Source organism: Brachyistius frenatus, unplaced genomic scaffold (assembly GCF_029030835.1).
Source record: "Brachyistius frenatus isolate BFR_SWC_R1_liver_20210118 unplaced genomic scaffold, ASM2903083v1 Contig_37, whole genome shotgun sequence".
Classification (NCBI taxonomy): domain Eukaryota; kingdom Metazoa; phylum Chordata; class Actinopteri; family Embiotocidae; genus Brachyistius; species Brachyistius frenatus.
The window spans coordinates 1,761,289-1,775,778 of NW_027210636.1; positions in this window are offsets into that span (position 1 = coordinate 1,761,289).

Below are 14,490 nucleotides of genomic sequence, written 5' to 3' on the forward strand. Positions count from 1 at the left end.
TTTGACTGCCGTGCTGTAATCAAAACCAGCGACACAGAAATGATCTTCACTCCGCGTCCTGAGTTGCCGTCCCTCGTCCGCCCGCCGCTCGGACGGGTCGAGTGGAGCGGGTGAACGAGAGGCTGGAGGCCCCCTTAATGAATGTGTAATCAACTTTGTTCAACGAGTGCTCCTTAAATGAGCGTACAGCGTGCTCTCTCTCTCTCTCTCTCTCTCGACAACACACACACACACAAACAAACAAACACAAACAAACAGACACGCACAGCTGATGACGAGAGCTTTGTCTCCATGGCACAAAAGGATGCCGGCCTGTTGCTGAGGAAGCGGGCGCCAGGCAGGCTCCACAGCGGGGTGAATGGCCTCATCAGCGACATCTCTTCCTGTGTTTCTATCCATCCGTCCCTCGCTCTCTCCAATCATACTAATTACAGCGGGGAGGAGGAGGAGGAGGAGGAGGAGAGGAGGAGGAGAGAGCAGCCAGGCAAAGCAAAGCTCAATCACGCTCACAGATGTAATGCGTGTGCCTGCAGGTCTCAGCGACTGAACGGTGTGTATCTTCAAGGGGAGGCTTGTACGGTAGCTTTACCAGCATGGTTCCCGCCGCGCCTCATCTTTTATTTACGTTTTTGAGCGAGTTCCACGCAAACAACGTTCTTGACGGCTGTCTTTGCACGTTCTACCCAGTGTTCGCACCGGGACGTCTAATACCGGGGTACCTCAACCTGCAAAAATCTGGATCCCTGAAAGCAGCATCTTCTTCTTCCCGCTATGTTATTTAGCGGCGGCTGGCAAAAGGCTTTTAGGGCGGGCTACCGCCCCCTTCTGACGGGAGTAACGCATTACAACCAGGCGCGGGTAAAACAAAACAAAAAAGGGGAAAACGAGTCGCATATACTAATTTGTTTTGGAGTGTATACAGAATTCGTGCCTCCATCCCAAATGTCTTTGTGTTTGTAGACAGATTTGTGTACTTGTCTGCTACAGCGACTTAAAATAGCGCCACACAACGAGGCGTTCAATGTCCTCACATTCATCACGGTGCACTTAATCCAGAAAAATGTTAATTGTGAGAATGTGCAGATTAAATTACGTCATTTGCTCATGGTCAACCTGAACATATCCAAACTAAACTGCAGTGAAGAACGGCCTCTTTGATCTATAACCAATGCTGAGATGTGCGTCGCTGCTGGCGGGCTCGGTATTTCTGCTTTCTGACGTTTTCGTCATCTTGTACAAATGTTAAACCTTCCCGGCGGTCTCTCTTTTGGGCGAATCTACATCCGAATGTGACATTTGAGGTGACAAAAAAAGAGAGAGAGCGAGAGCTCACGTTGAACCCATGACATGGAGATGTGTCTATATGTGTTGTTTTATTTATTCAATGGAAAGATGTGTATGGCGGTGTCGCAGTGCATGGGAGATTGAAGTGTGCGTCCTTGGAGAGAAAACAAAACATAAAAAGGGAGACGGGGGGGTTGGACTCTGGGGAAATATGCCGACTCTGCGCCGAGAAGAGTCGTCTTACGGTAGTGCCTGTTTCAATACAAATGGACATATGCCTCCTCCCTCGCCATGCTGTGGGGCTGCGTCTGAAAACGGAGTATCACTGCTTGGTGCAGATTTACCATGAAACAGCTTAACGTGTGCAGCTTATCAGAAAGTAGATATACTGTATGAATATTAAATACATCTAAATACAAGAAGGATGAGGCTGATGTCATCAAATCGTATATGAACACCATTTTGTTAATGGGGTTAATGGGGTTGTTGGCGCTGACCAATCAAAAGCAAGAGATGCATCTCTTCTGCTAGTGTGATTTTCAAGTGAAGCTACGACAGCGGTTGCCAGGAGCTGTTAACATTTCTCACGACAGTTGAGTCGTCATTCTTGTCTTCTTGCAACAACTTGTGTATAAATACAGCTGGTAGTAAGGTATGTAGGTAGCGGACGGCTGGGTACCACATCACCATACCCGTTGACACCGTAGACTGTATGGAAAACTGGACGTAGCTTCCGGGTCTGAAAAACGAGGAAATGCCTTAAGCTGCAATACCACCGAGTGCCACTAGAGGTCGGCTCCAAAAAGCCTCCATTAGACTCCCACTCAACTTCTCCCATGAAATACAAAAAGCTGTTTTTAGGGGGGGGGGGATCTGTTTGATTGACAGGCCTGCTGTGCAGTCAGGCTACAGCTATCTGTAGGCGGGACGTGCTGTCGCCAGGTTTCCATTAAGATCGAGTCACATCCACCATTCCTCCCACCCCCCCACCCATCATCCAAATATAGTCACTTCCGGCTCCAACTAGCAAGATGGCGCCGACCAAAATCCGAATTTGAGGCTTCATAACGGCCGTTCTTAAACCAACGGGTGACGTCGCTGTTGGTTGCCGCTCGGCTTCAGCAACATAACACACAGAAAAGGTGGTGAATGGTGACTGGTCATAGGCGGTTTCAAGGTCTGCACCCATTAGGACGCAACGACCGGAAACAATTTCCAATAGACTGGTGTGTTCATGCAGTAAATTTGGATCTGGTACGAGGCCAAAGAAAACCATCCCGCATCTAGAAATATTGACCAGCTCCGAACGTACGTACATTCGAAGCTCGAAAGCGAAGCGAGGGGGATTAATATATTGTTGATTTTGGTCTTTTCTGGATTCTGTGACGATAAGAAATCCTACAAAAGGGCTGACGCTCGGCTTTAATTCGATGTTGAACACAGTAGCGTCCGATCTTTGAACGCATATCAACCCCCCCCTCCCACACACACACAAGGGTACGGATCTACAAGTCATACCGCTCCCCGAGGTTTGTTTTTAATCATTTATTTAATCCTCCACATACCCTTAAAGCTGACAGTCAGCACTTCAACCTCACAGCCAGTGTCGCAGAGGAGAGAAATGAAGAGCTGTTACTACGCAGTAGGCGGGAAAATGATCTGATCAAATATTCTTCTTCATCTAAATACTTTAGATTTATAAAAGAAATAAAGAAATATACACCTAGTAGTGATTTCACACTTTCCAGACACAGCTCCTGCGTGCCAGTCTTGAGTTCTGTACTGTATTTGTGTTTCTATCATCCGTTTCTATAAAAACAAAATATATATATATATATATCAATGACGCTTTGCCATTTGAAAAGTACAACTGTTAATCCTTTGTGTATGTTTTTTCAGTGCTGCTCTGAGGTGACTGTGTACGTGTGTGTTACCGCCGCCTGCTGTTACCTGACATTTTGTGGAGTCACATTTCCTGTACAATGGCTGTTTCTACAATCTGCGCTCTTTACGAAAAGCCCGGAGCTGTACATTTCAATGTGGTATTAAAAGAAAAGAAAAAAAAAAAAAATCGAGCAATTACAGCGTTGATTTACAATTCACGACATAATGTGTGTTCGTTTCAAGAAAACAACGGGTGTAATAAGTGTGTGCGAGTCTTTTTTTTCTTCAGATCAGACAACAGTTGTGGCGAACGGATGGAAACATCTGGCGTGGAAAGTGTTATACGGCTTCAGTAATGTTCAGAGAGGAGAGACACACACACACACACACACACACACACACACAATCTATTGACTTTGTTTTATGTGTGCGCCACAGCTGAATCTCTGTCTTTGTAAATCCTGACCTGCACTACAAGTGCACAGAGATGAGAGAGGAGGAGGACGAGGAAGAAGCAGGGAGGACAGGAGGCTCAGTGCGTGTGTGTGTGTGTGTGTGTGTGTGTGTGTGTGTGTGTGTGTGTGTGTGTGTGTCTAAACAGGCACAAAAAAAACAACACAGGTCGAGTGTGTTGCTGGTGTCAGATGAGAACACGTCATGCGCTGCACTGGACCTTCAGCCGGAGCGACGCTGTGCGCATAATAAAACACAGCTGAGCCGCCTTCACCTGAAGCTTCTGTCACTTTTAATAGCGAGAAATTCCCGACGCGGCGGCCGCGACGTTAAATCGAATCACGCGTGTTGCACCGTGACCGGGGAAGACGCAATTCCGTGAACAATTTTCATTTTGGATTTAAAACCTAATCAAACCGTGAAACTGCGTTCCCGGGTTACTTTGTTTGATCCGCTGCGTTCGAGCGGGGTCGCGTTCACCGCGCACACGAGAAGAGTCCACGCGAACGGCGCCCTCTTGTGGTATGGGAGTTCACCAGTCGCGACGTGTGCGCCGACGTTTACGGGAAACGTCGGAGGTCGCGGGAGCTCACGTTTCGTCGGATGTCGAGCTATTATAATATTAGTCACGGGGAGTTTGACTTCATAACTTAGATAATAGTCTACGTCCGAGGCCTCGTCTTCGCGAGCGTCGGGTTTCCCTAAATGTCACAGCAATTCCTTCAAGAAATTGATTTGAAAAGCATTACCTCATAACTTACAAAAAATAAAATTAAAAAAAATGCCACTTTATTTGTTACTTGTAAAAACAGGTCGAGTTTATTTCATTTCAAAACGACTGAAAACGAACGGCTCTCTGGCTAAAACGTGCAAGATCCCCGACGGTTGTTGAAAGCGCCGACTCGTGTTACGCAATTGTGTCGATAATGGGATTTGTTGCCTGGATAGAGAAAAAAAAAAGGCCCATAAAGCCGAGTTCAGAGCACCTTGAGGCCGTGAACGTCTTCCTCTGGAAAGCCCGCAGCTCGTTAGGGGACGACCAGAAGACGTTTAGCGAATAAACGGTCCGCCTCCGGCCGGCGGCTGCGGTCGGGGAGGAACTCCAGCCGTGAGACGCTCGACGTGTGGCTTTGGTTTATTTTGTAGAAAAGGTCATAATAATCACATCTGCTGTCAGCCTTTGGGAAGCTCGGCCCTGCGCAATCTGCTTCCCGTCATTTCCCCGACCAGCGGAGAGCGACTCGCCGAGCGAACGTCTGAAAAGTCTGTCAGAGGAAACCAGAAGCTCCAGGTGGCACCATCTGTGCTCGTTCTCATTGTTGCATAATCAAAAAATGTTTGCTTTGAAGACGGAGATTGTTGTGGAAAATACAACAAAATATTTGCCTTACTAAAACGGCTTTAAAAGATTCTAATTAGATTAAAACTGTCGAATAACTTGATTCGTACAGATGTTAAATATACATTATTTAGCATTTTTTTTAACAAGGTTTAAAAACCTTTTTTTTTTTTGTAAATTCAGTCGTCATAACTCTAAATCCGGTTGCTTGCCGGCTCTTACGGCACTCTTCCCTCTGGCAGTTATTTTAGTCGGCTATTTTATAAATGTGGAGCGCAGTACGCACGGCTTTCACTTTTAGCGGTGGAGGCATCCGTCGCTCCCACCGGAGGAAACCCCGACCGAGGGAGCGCGGAGTGACGATAACAACTTCACGCCTTCCTCTCAAACCCGCTGACGTTGAAAGAGTTCTGATTAAGCGCTACAATCCACTTACAGTTTTACTCTCATCTTTAAAAAAAAAAAAAAAAAAGGTGCCACCCTCAAATTAGACCCGACTCAGCAGGTTATTCTTCGTCGGCTTATCTTTTAAATCCGTGTGCATTTCCTCTGTAATCAAGAAATTCAGTCAGTAAACTTTAACATGAAGTTTAAGGGGGTGACGTCAGGGGAGAAATTCAGTCCGGAGAATGATAGGAAAGAGTCAGGACGGATGGAAAAAGCGACGGAGAGAGAAGAGTCGGGGGAAAACAACGAGTGAATTGGCCCGTAGAGCTTTTTCAATGAGGCCGATTCTCGCATTTCAAAGAGCGACGGTAACACATCCCGGTCCTCCTCCACGCTCGCTGAAGTGCCCGCTTCGCGATCAAGATCGTGATTGGATGAGTTTCACCTTGAAATCGGTTTAAGTTCCTGTCCGTGATCTGAACTTCGATGCGTTTATTGGCCCCGACCGAGCTGCTGTCGAATCCAGCTGGAAAATGTCCGTACCTCCATAAACGTGAGCGATTTGAAACATTCCCAGTAGCCCCGAGAACTGCTTTGTAATCCAAAAGGAAATGCTAATGTGTTTTGTTCATAAGAGAAGAGAAAAATACAGCTTTTGTTACCGTCAGACATCGGTAAACTGTTGAATTTTGCCAACTCAGGTGACGGGACCGAGTCCGTAGCCGGTGCAACCGACAGATCTTTTACCACATTTACACACTAATTTGGATTCACGGAGAGAGTGAAAGGCGTTCAAATTAGGATGTTGCAAGTTTTGTAACAAACGATTCGGTGCGCAGGAATTAATTAATTTTACGGTAAAACTTCACAATTGGGAAAAGTTGGTGCGGCTAAATAACAACACGCATTTAGTAAAAGGTCCTCGCAAGACTAGAATTACAAGAGAGCCGTAGACGAATCGGCATTTGTGAATGAGTTATGCATGTCTGCGCATTCACTCAGCCGTCGGGGTTCTGTGTGTGTGTGTGTGTGTGTGTGTGTGTGTGTGTGTGTGTGTGTGTGTGTGTGTGTGTGTGAGAGCTGAGGCAGGTGTTGGAGAGTCTTGGATCCCGGGAGGCGTCTCTCCAGTGACAAACTGAAGGACTATCATTTCACTTCACCGTCAGCAGCGCCGCTGGAGGACATAATCGCATACCAGCCAGGACACACACACACACACACACACACAGTTCCCACCCTGGAGGGTTACCACAATACATATTCAGACCTGCTGATGTCTTGCGCCAAAACTGACATTTTTATTACAGACCAGCCATCTGCCGGCGAGTTCCATCCACCTCCAACATGACGGACGCTCTCTCCTCCCCGGATAGTGGATAAATCTCCAGTCTGGTGCGAAAGGATTGGATTTAACAAGGTGATGGCCTCATTTTTAATTGTGAGAAAGCCATTATGGCATTATTATTATCATTATTATTATTATTAGGTAGGTAGGTAGGTATATACTTTATTAATCCCCGAGGGGAAATTTTTTAAAATTATGACTTCAAGCATGATTATATAATTAGCACATTTATTTTTATTAATGCATTTCTGTGTTGGGTCAGTTGGTCAGTCAAACATCGGATTAAAACATAAATAAAAGAAAAAATACTGTCGACATTCATGGTCCACAGAGGAGGAATCCTACAAACTTCAACGATCCCGACTTTACGTGCATCAGGCACCATGAGGTTTACATTTCTGCTGAAGTCGAATGAACAACTATGATAAGCATTTTGTACGAAGATAGTGAGACTAAGGCGTGCTTTCATCACCTACATGGTTTGGTTCCAGACCTTCGGACTTTTCAAAAACAGCAGGTTTGAAAAGCACCTCGGATTAAAATCTGGTTTGACCAGAACAGCCGGTCTCAGTGTGAAAACTGTTTTTTTGGACGGTTCAGACTTTTGTGACCAATCACAGGGTTGTCGAGGATCCTAAAACTGAAAACAGGATAACTGCTTCTGGACCTGCAATCTTCACACTTGTTCGCTCGCGAAAAACATCATTATCGGCATTGCTTTGGTACTCCGAGCCCCCAGATTACATTTCTATAAGAAGCAATAGCAGCACAATCTTCCTCAGTCGCACTGAAATGTATAATTTATATGCATGTCAATCTGCAGCAGATGGAAAAATTTGCAGGAAGTGTGGGGGGGGGGGGCGGAAGCCAACACTTTTTTTTTTTTTTTTAATGAAATAACCTGCAGATAGAGGCAAAGAATGATGAAAACTGTTGCCCTGACGCTGGCTTTCTGGTTTCCAGGGTCGCATAGAGTAAATCCTGACGCCGAAGGTAAAAAAGAAAAAAACAGCCCAAAATTATTTTTTTTTAAGTGTGAAAAAATATAATATTAAAATGATGTAAAGTAAAGAATATGAACATGAATGACAGGTTGCGAGTCGGCCTGTCACAGTCATCACGTAAACACCTGATCACAATTATTTCAGTCTGCGTAATTGTTGGAAGTGTTTTCCATTCATCTGCATAAAAACAGCTGGAAACTAACAGATGTGTCATATTTCCACGTTGTTTTCCACCGTTTGAGGTTCGACAGGTGCTCCTTTCACGGCGCCAACAAATGGTTCTTCTTCCCCATAAAGGTGCGTGTGTGTTTTATTAAATTGTAACAAGGCTCGTACTGGAAAAGTTGCATGAAATGAACAGAAAAATACAAATGAATTGTAGATCAGAATTATTTGAAGGAAAAATCGATTATCTACCTAAATTTCACACAAAACATTGTCATTCCCCAAAAATAACATCTGTTCACTAAATCTTGTTCATCCCTGAACTCCCATTAAAAGACGAAAACCATTTACTGTACAAGAAGGTCTGTTGTTTTCTTTTGCCCTCCAGCAAAAAAAAAAGAAAAAAGAAGCAGAATAACTTATGACCCGTCATTAATTTGATTGTAGAATAAAATGTATGAAAGTACAACACTGAGTCTGCTGCTGAACGGTGTCTCGGAATGATTATCGCCAATATACACTCTCAAGCTCATTATTTCTTAGATGTGATATGTTAAAAACGTCTGCAGTGTATCACAAAGCTACAGTCTACGATCACGCTTACGGCTTTGGATCAATTCAGTAAGACTCATCCTCTGGGGACCAGGAATATCTGCGAAGGAAATTGATGTTTATCCGTCTTATAGTTGTCTCGTCGGGTGGCCCCAGGCAGCCGTGTGTTCCTCTAAAAAAAAACTATAGCCTATTTTAAAAAAACTTTGCACAATACATTTATATAACGTCTTCTTACGCACTTCGAATTGCTTTTTCAGTATTACAAGGTCCTTGAGGTCAAGATGCTCACGTATTCACCCCCTAAAGAGTGAAAAACCAACTGTCACTCAGTTTGACACGTTGCGTGTCAATCAGGTCCTGGAGGAGGCGGGCTACGGTATTTGGTACAACCCCTGAACAATGGTCAGGGTCGTATTTTTATTTACAAATTTATAAAAGTACAAGTTAACAAGTGAGGTACAAAAGTCTGCAAAAAGAATCTCAAAAAAAGAGTCTCTCAAAAAGGAAGTGAAGAGGAAGTCGGAGCCCCCAGCTCTCAAACAGGGTGCCGTTTCTTTCTGCGCGCAGCTCTTTTTATCTGACTTTTCAGGAAGTGCTTTTACCATATATAGACAAATCCTGTGTGTGAAAGTCCCTCCAAGGCGACACGCAGGTTGGTTACATGATCGTTAATAATATGCAATGCTGTTTAGCTGAGCATATGTCCTTCTAGGGCTGTTCCAGTTCCAGTCTTGAGCGCCTGCGCAACACAGTCTTTGAAATATTTTAGTTTGGACTAAAGGGGACGGGACTGATCAGCACTGCTGCTGCCGTGGTTGAAATAAGTGTTATGTAGAATTTAGCTGTACTTTTTTCCTCTTCCTCTCAAACTACTTAACGTAATATCTGTCGGAGTTTTGAATGCTTCAATTCTCTTCGTTCTCTACAAGATTCATCTTCATGGAAAATGGAGCCGTGCTTTAGTGTTTCTGAAGTCTATAAGACGTCTGCAGCTAATGTCTTTTCTAACATAAAAAAAAAAGGAGCACTTTAAAACATTTGCGCAGATCTTAAGTACCTTCCCACAGATGTGACCTGGCCCTGACATTTCCTCTGATTGTTTTTTTTTTTATTTATTTATTTTTTTTTATTAGTATTACCGTCTCAGGACATGCTTTAATGTCGGACGGCCTTCCTTTTTCTCCGCCCACAGGGGCAGTAATGAACCAGAAGTTACAAACTTTCACAATACACATCCTGTTGAAGATCAATGCTTTCCGAAGTGCCATAAAATGTATAATTAATGTTCCTTGTCGTACAGACCATCATCTATTTGAACCAGAGAGACGCAACAAATCAATGCACATCATTATGTCCTCAGCTGACACTCAGCCCAGAGCTGCCCCACCACCCCATTCTCAGTCTAGAACTAACAGATCGGCACCAGGTCCGATAATAACCACGGTTTACCGATTTTCAACCCAAGTCTCGCTGCCTTTAGGGCCATCCCGGAAAAATGAGGTCTTTCCGCCGTGCGAGGAGCAAATTACAAACCGACTACCGCTTCTTTGAGGATAAATGTTGCTGTTTGACAACAGACTGAAAACTTTACCGGCAGAACTTGTTGGCTCTGGTTTTGGCTCAGATTTACACAGCAGTGACAAATTAACAGCAGGGATTCCCTGAAGTGATGACAGGGCTAATAGAGTGTACACGGCAGGAAGACAAACTGCCTCACACTCAATGGCACCGCTGAGGTGTCTGCGATTAACATGGTGGCGCTACGAAGGTGCAAATTTCCATTTTGCTGATGGGTAAAAAAAAAAACAACAAAAAAAACTTTTCATTTCTAGTTGTTGTTTTTTTTAAGTCTGGTCACAGTAGTTTGAATTTCAAAACGTAAGCCTAAGGCATCACAAATATCATTCAACCCACAGGAGCGTATCCCCCCCGGCTGAAATAAAAAATAATGGTTTTCACATAATGAGGCTTATACCTGATATCCATTCATATTTGGTATTAAGGATTCTTGGGGGAAATAAGATAATTCGCTTTAAGAATTAGACGTGACGATTGATTCAATTCTCATGTTTAAACGCCAGATATAAAGATAAGGACGACAGCCAAATAACTTGGCTTAGTTTAAAGACTGGAAATGAGGGGAAACGGTCAGCCTTGAACATTTATTTTGTGCAAATAAATAAGTGTAAAACGACTTACTGAGGGTTTATACGTGCTTATTGACTGCCTGAAGTCTACTTTGGTCGGACAGAGCCAGAGTAGCCAGACTGCATTCAAATTCCAATCCTGGCTTTTGATGTGAGTCCTCCTCCCCCCTCCCTGACCATCTATTGTTTTTAACACAAAAAAACCCATTAATTACCTCATTATAAAAGCAACTGTATACATTAAATCAGCCCCGTAATAAGCAAAGGGACGGGGCGAATAGCGGGCTCTCCCCGCGATACAATTAGAAATTCATAAAAGTGCGGCGACTGAAGCCGAGCCAATTACATTAATCAGAAGCTTTCAGTGGATTTATGGAAATGCATCAGGCCTGCTGACAGCTTCTACTGTGTCTAATGCAACACAGCACTTAACTGCGGCGAAGCTGCCCGAGAGGAGGCCGCCGTCCCCCCCCCCCCCCCAGGTGAAGCCCGCGGGTCTCATCTTTTCCCCCCCAATTCTTTTGTTCGTTTGCATTGTAATTCCGAGGATCACGCAGCACTCGATGGATGGGGGAGGAAAAAAACACACACACAGGCCGGGGTCGATGAAACCAATTGCAGATATTAGGTGCTCAGCAGAAGCACATCTTAAAAGACTCGGGCCGTGTGGGTAGGTTCCTTCCCGTGAAATGCTTTTGACGATTCGAAGCGCTTGGCTTAATTCTTAAAAAGAAAGTAAACACAGGGTGCACAGCAGGATGGTAAACGTCAAACGTGGTGCATCGACCGGGAGAAGTAACTGGGAAGAAAACTTTCTAATTGCCAGAAAATTGCAGTTGCCAAAGGGCCATAAAATTAACTCTTCTGTTTCAGAGATTTTGAGATTATGAGTAGTAATCAAAGTAAATGAACCTAAAGCGTTGAGCCAAAACAAAGCCGGAGTGTCTTTGGGACAAAAGCCAGATTGAAACCCAACAGAACATCTGAGGAGAGGACTGAAGATGGCTGCTCACAGATGCTTCCCATCCAATCTTACAAACCTTGACGGGTGTTCGCCGGGAAGCAAAAGGATAACTGCTCGAACCCTGCGTGAGAGAAGAAGACCCAGAGCGGAAATCGCTGCCAAAGAAACTTCGTACTAAATGAAGGGTTTGAATACTCGTATCAATAGGAGATTCCAGTTTGTTTGTTTTTTCTAACAAATTAGCAAAACACCTAATTCAGCTGAATGACTTATAAAATAATGAGACGGCAAGGTTCTGTATTTATCACTTCCATACGGGTCAGATTTCAACAAGCCTGCTGGGTTTTTTTGTAAACACATGATGTTAAGGTGTGTGTGATGGTCAAGCCGTGTTGGTCTCTGCGTGGCGTCCACGAGACGTGCGGTTCCACCGGATGCGGAGGTTTCCCTGCCTTCAGGCTACACGTGGTAGAAACAAACCCACCTTTCGACCTGCAGCCGACCGGATACGACGTCCCGTGTTATCAACTCCATTAAAAGTCTGTTGGACTTTAGATTTTGTACGACTTTTCCCGGTAGCACAAATATTCCTCCGATAGAAGGTATTTTTCTAGCGAGCTTTATTATTGATCTGGTGCTGACGACACTGTTAAACTTATTTAAATTCTGCAAATCCTTTTTTTTTTTTTTTACATTGTCTGTTATTATAATTTTCCAGTTTCATGGCGATAACTCGTATTTCAGAATTTCGACTTCCTGTTTTTGCACGTTTCCCGTCTTTGTAATCACCTGATTGTTTCCAGCTGTGTCCGATTGTCTCTCGTCCTTCTTTGTGTGTATGCTGTGTTGTAGATGTTGTACTTGTGTACTAACTCTCACTACTTTGAGTGCATGAGTGCGTTCACACTGTCGAGTACAGAAACATGCAGTTTACTCCAAAGTACCAGGATGATGCGCTCAAAAAAAAAAAAAATTTAAAGTGTGAATCGCTGGAACACTTTCCACCCTGAACGGCCGCCATCTTGGCTGCGTAGAGGAAAGGGGGCGGGGCCACTGACGTAAAGAATTTATTTTCAAATTAAGGTGTCTGAGGAAGCTGCAGCTATTCCTGAACACCACACAAATATGTTTATCGAGTGTGTTAAACAGAGGACACAAAAAACACGTCGATTTCTGGGTAAAATGTTTAAAGCTGCAGATATGTCGGCGGGTGATGCGTTCAAATCGTACGGTTATTATGAAAACAAAAGATTCTAAAACGTTTTTCAGTCTGAGGCGAGCAGTTTTCTGCCCGAGTTATAATCAATCCCTATTTTCCTCAGCCACGTCCACCAGCAGGACAGCCGATCGTTTCTCTGACCGCTTTGACAGACTGAACTGTTCCACGACTTCAAAAAAGAAGAACTTCGCTAATGAGAGGAGAGACTGACGTGTTCAGTCGATACACCGCTAAAATTTTAAAAAAAATTTAAAAAATCTGACAATCAGCAGCCAAGGGGAGCTGCTGCTGAAAACCTCACACAGATTTTCAGAGTGATCGCTGACAAAGATATTTCTCGGACCACAACAGAGAAAACCCCATGAAAGAAGCTTCAAGGGGATTCAACCCATGATGAAGCCGGTCGAGGTTTCAATTCCTGATCAACGTCCAGCTGATGATGAGGGCAAGAGAAAGCGCTCCCCGCTAATCCGTAGGAACAAATTCATTCAAACTTGTCATCCCATCTCTTGTCAAACTCCTGCAGGAAGTTTTTATAGAAAGTTCTCTACTGCAGGTCGTTACAGAGGAGACGAGCGGCGCAAAGCGAGGTAGAGAATCCGGGAGTCAGTAGAAAACGACTTTATGCTGCAATATAAACCAAACCGCTGTGGTTTTTCTGTCTGAAGGCATACAGTAATATGGATTGAATTTATTTCCTCCTTTGTTTAATCAATGATTTAAATGGCTTTTTTTTTTTTCTCCTTTAAACTGTAACACCAGCCGGGTGATGTTTTAGTCGAATTCATTTCTGCCAGCTGTCATTAAATCGAGAGAAACGACCTCGTTGCTAAAGAAGTGTTTTTTGTAACTTTTCTCGGCACTTCGCAGAAATAAAGCTGAAAATGAGACAAAGTGACATCTTAAGATCGATGCTCTTTCTGTCAGTTTTCTGCAGTAATTGACCTTTTTAAAATCAGAGCACCAGATGACAATGATTAGCAAATGAGCCACGCACGCATATAATATTCAGTGTTATGATTGGTGATAGTTTATGGATTTGCACAGCCCTCCTGCTGCTGCCAGCAAACCTTTTTTTTTTTTCGTGTGTTGTAAAATGAGATTTGTGCTCCTCAAACTGACAAAACACATGAGAGTCAATTGATGCAGACGCATTGAAATACCTTTTGTCTGTTTTTCTATAATTACCATTTCATCAGCAATGCAGAAAATGAGGGGGGAGGAGGGGTTTTGTCTCGTGTAAGCCGAACATGGTTGAAACCTGAGAACGCGTGAAGAGCCGGGTCAATGAAAGGACAAAAGATAAATGACATTGATCTGAAATCGTGGAAAGCGAGGGGAGATTTTTCGCAATTGTCAATGTTAATTTTTGCACAAATTAGATATAAAGAGAGATACCAAATCGTATACGTATCGATCACTCGACATAAACGGCCGAGTCAAGAAAAGCAATTAATAGACTTTCAGGTCGGACTTCAGAAGCAATTTATTTCGACAATCAAAGCTTTTATCGAGGCAGGTTAACGCACGTCGGTGTCTCTCCGCTCCGATCGCCATTTCAAAACAGTGGAGTTAAAATTGGAGATGCTAAAAAAAAAAAAAATACTATTTCTCAATGATCAACTTATAAACCATATTTTCTTATATTTTTCAATATTATATTTACTATGATACTATGTGATAATTCTGAGTTAGTATATCATAATTATGGAAAAACTGCTTTGTTTTAATTTGGAAAGAACTC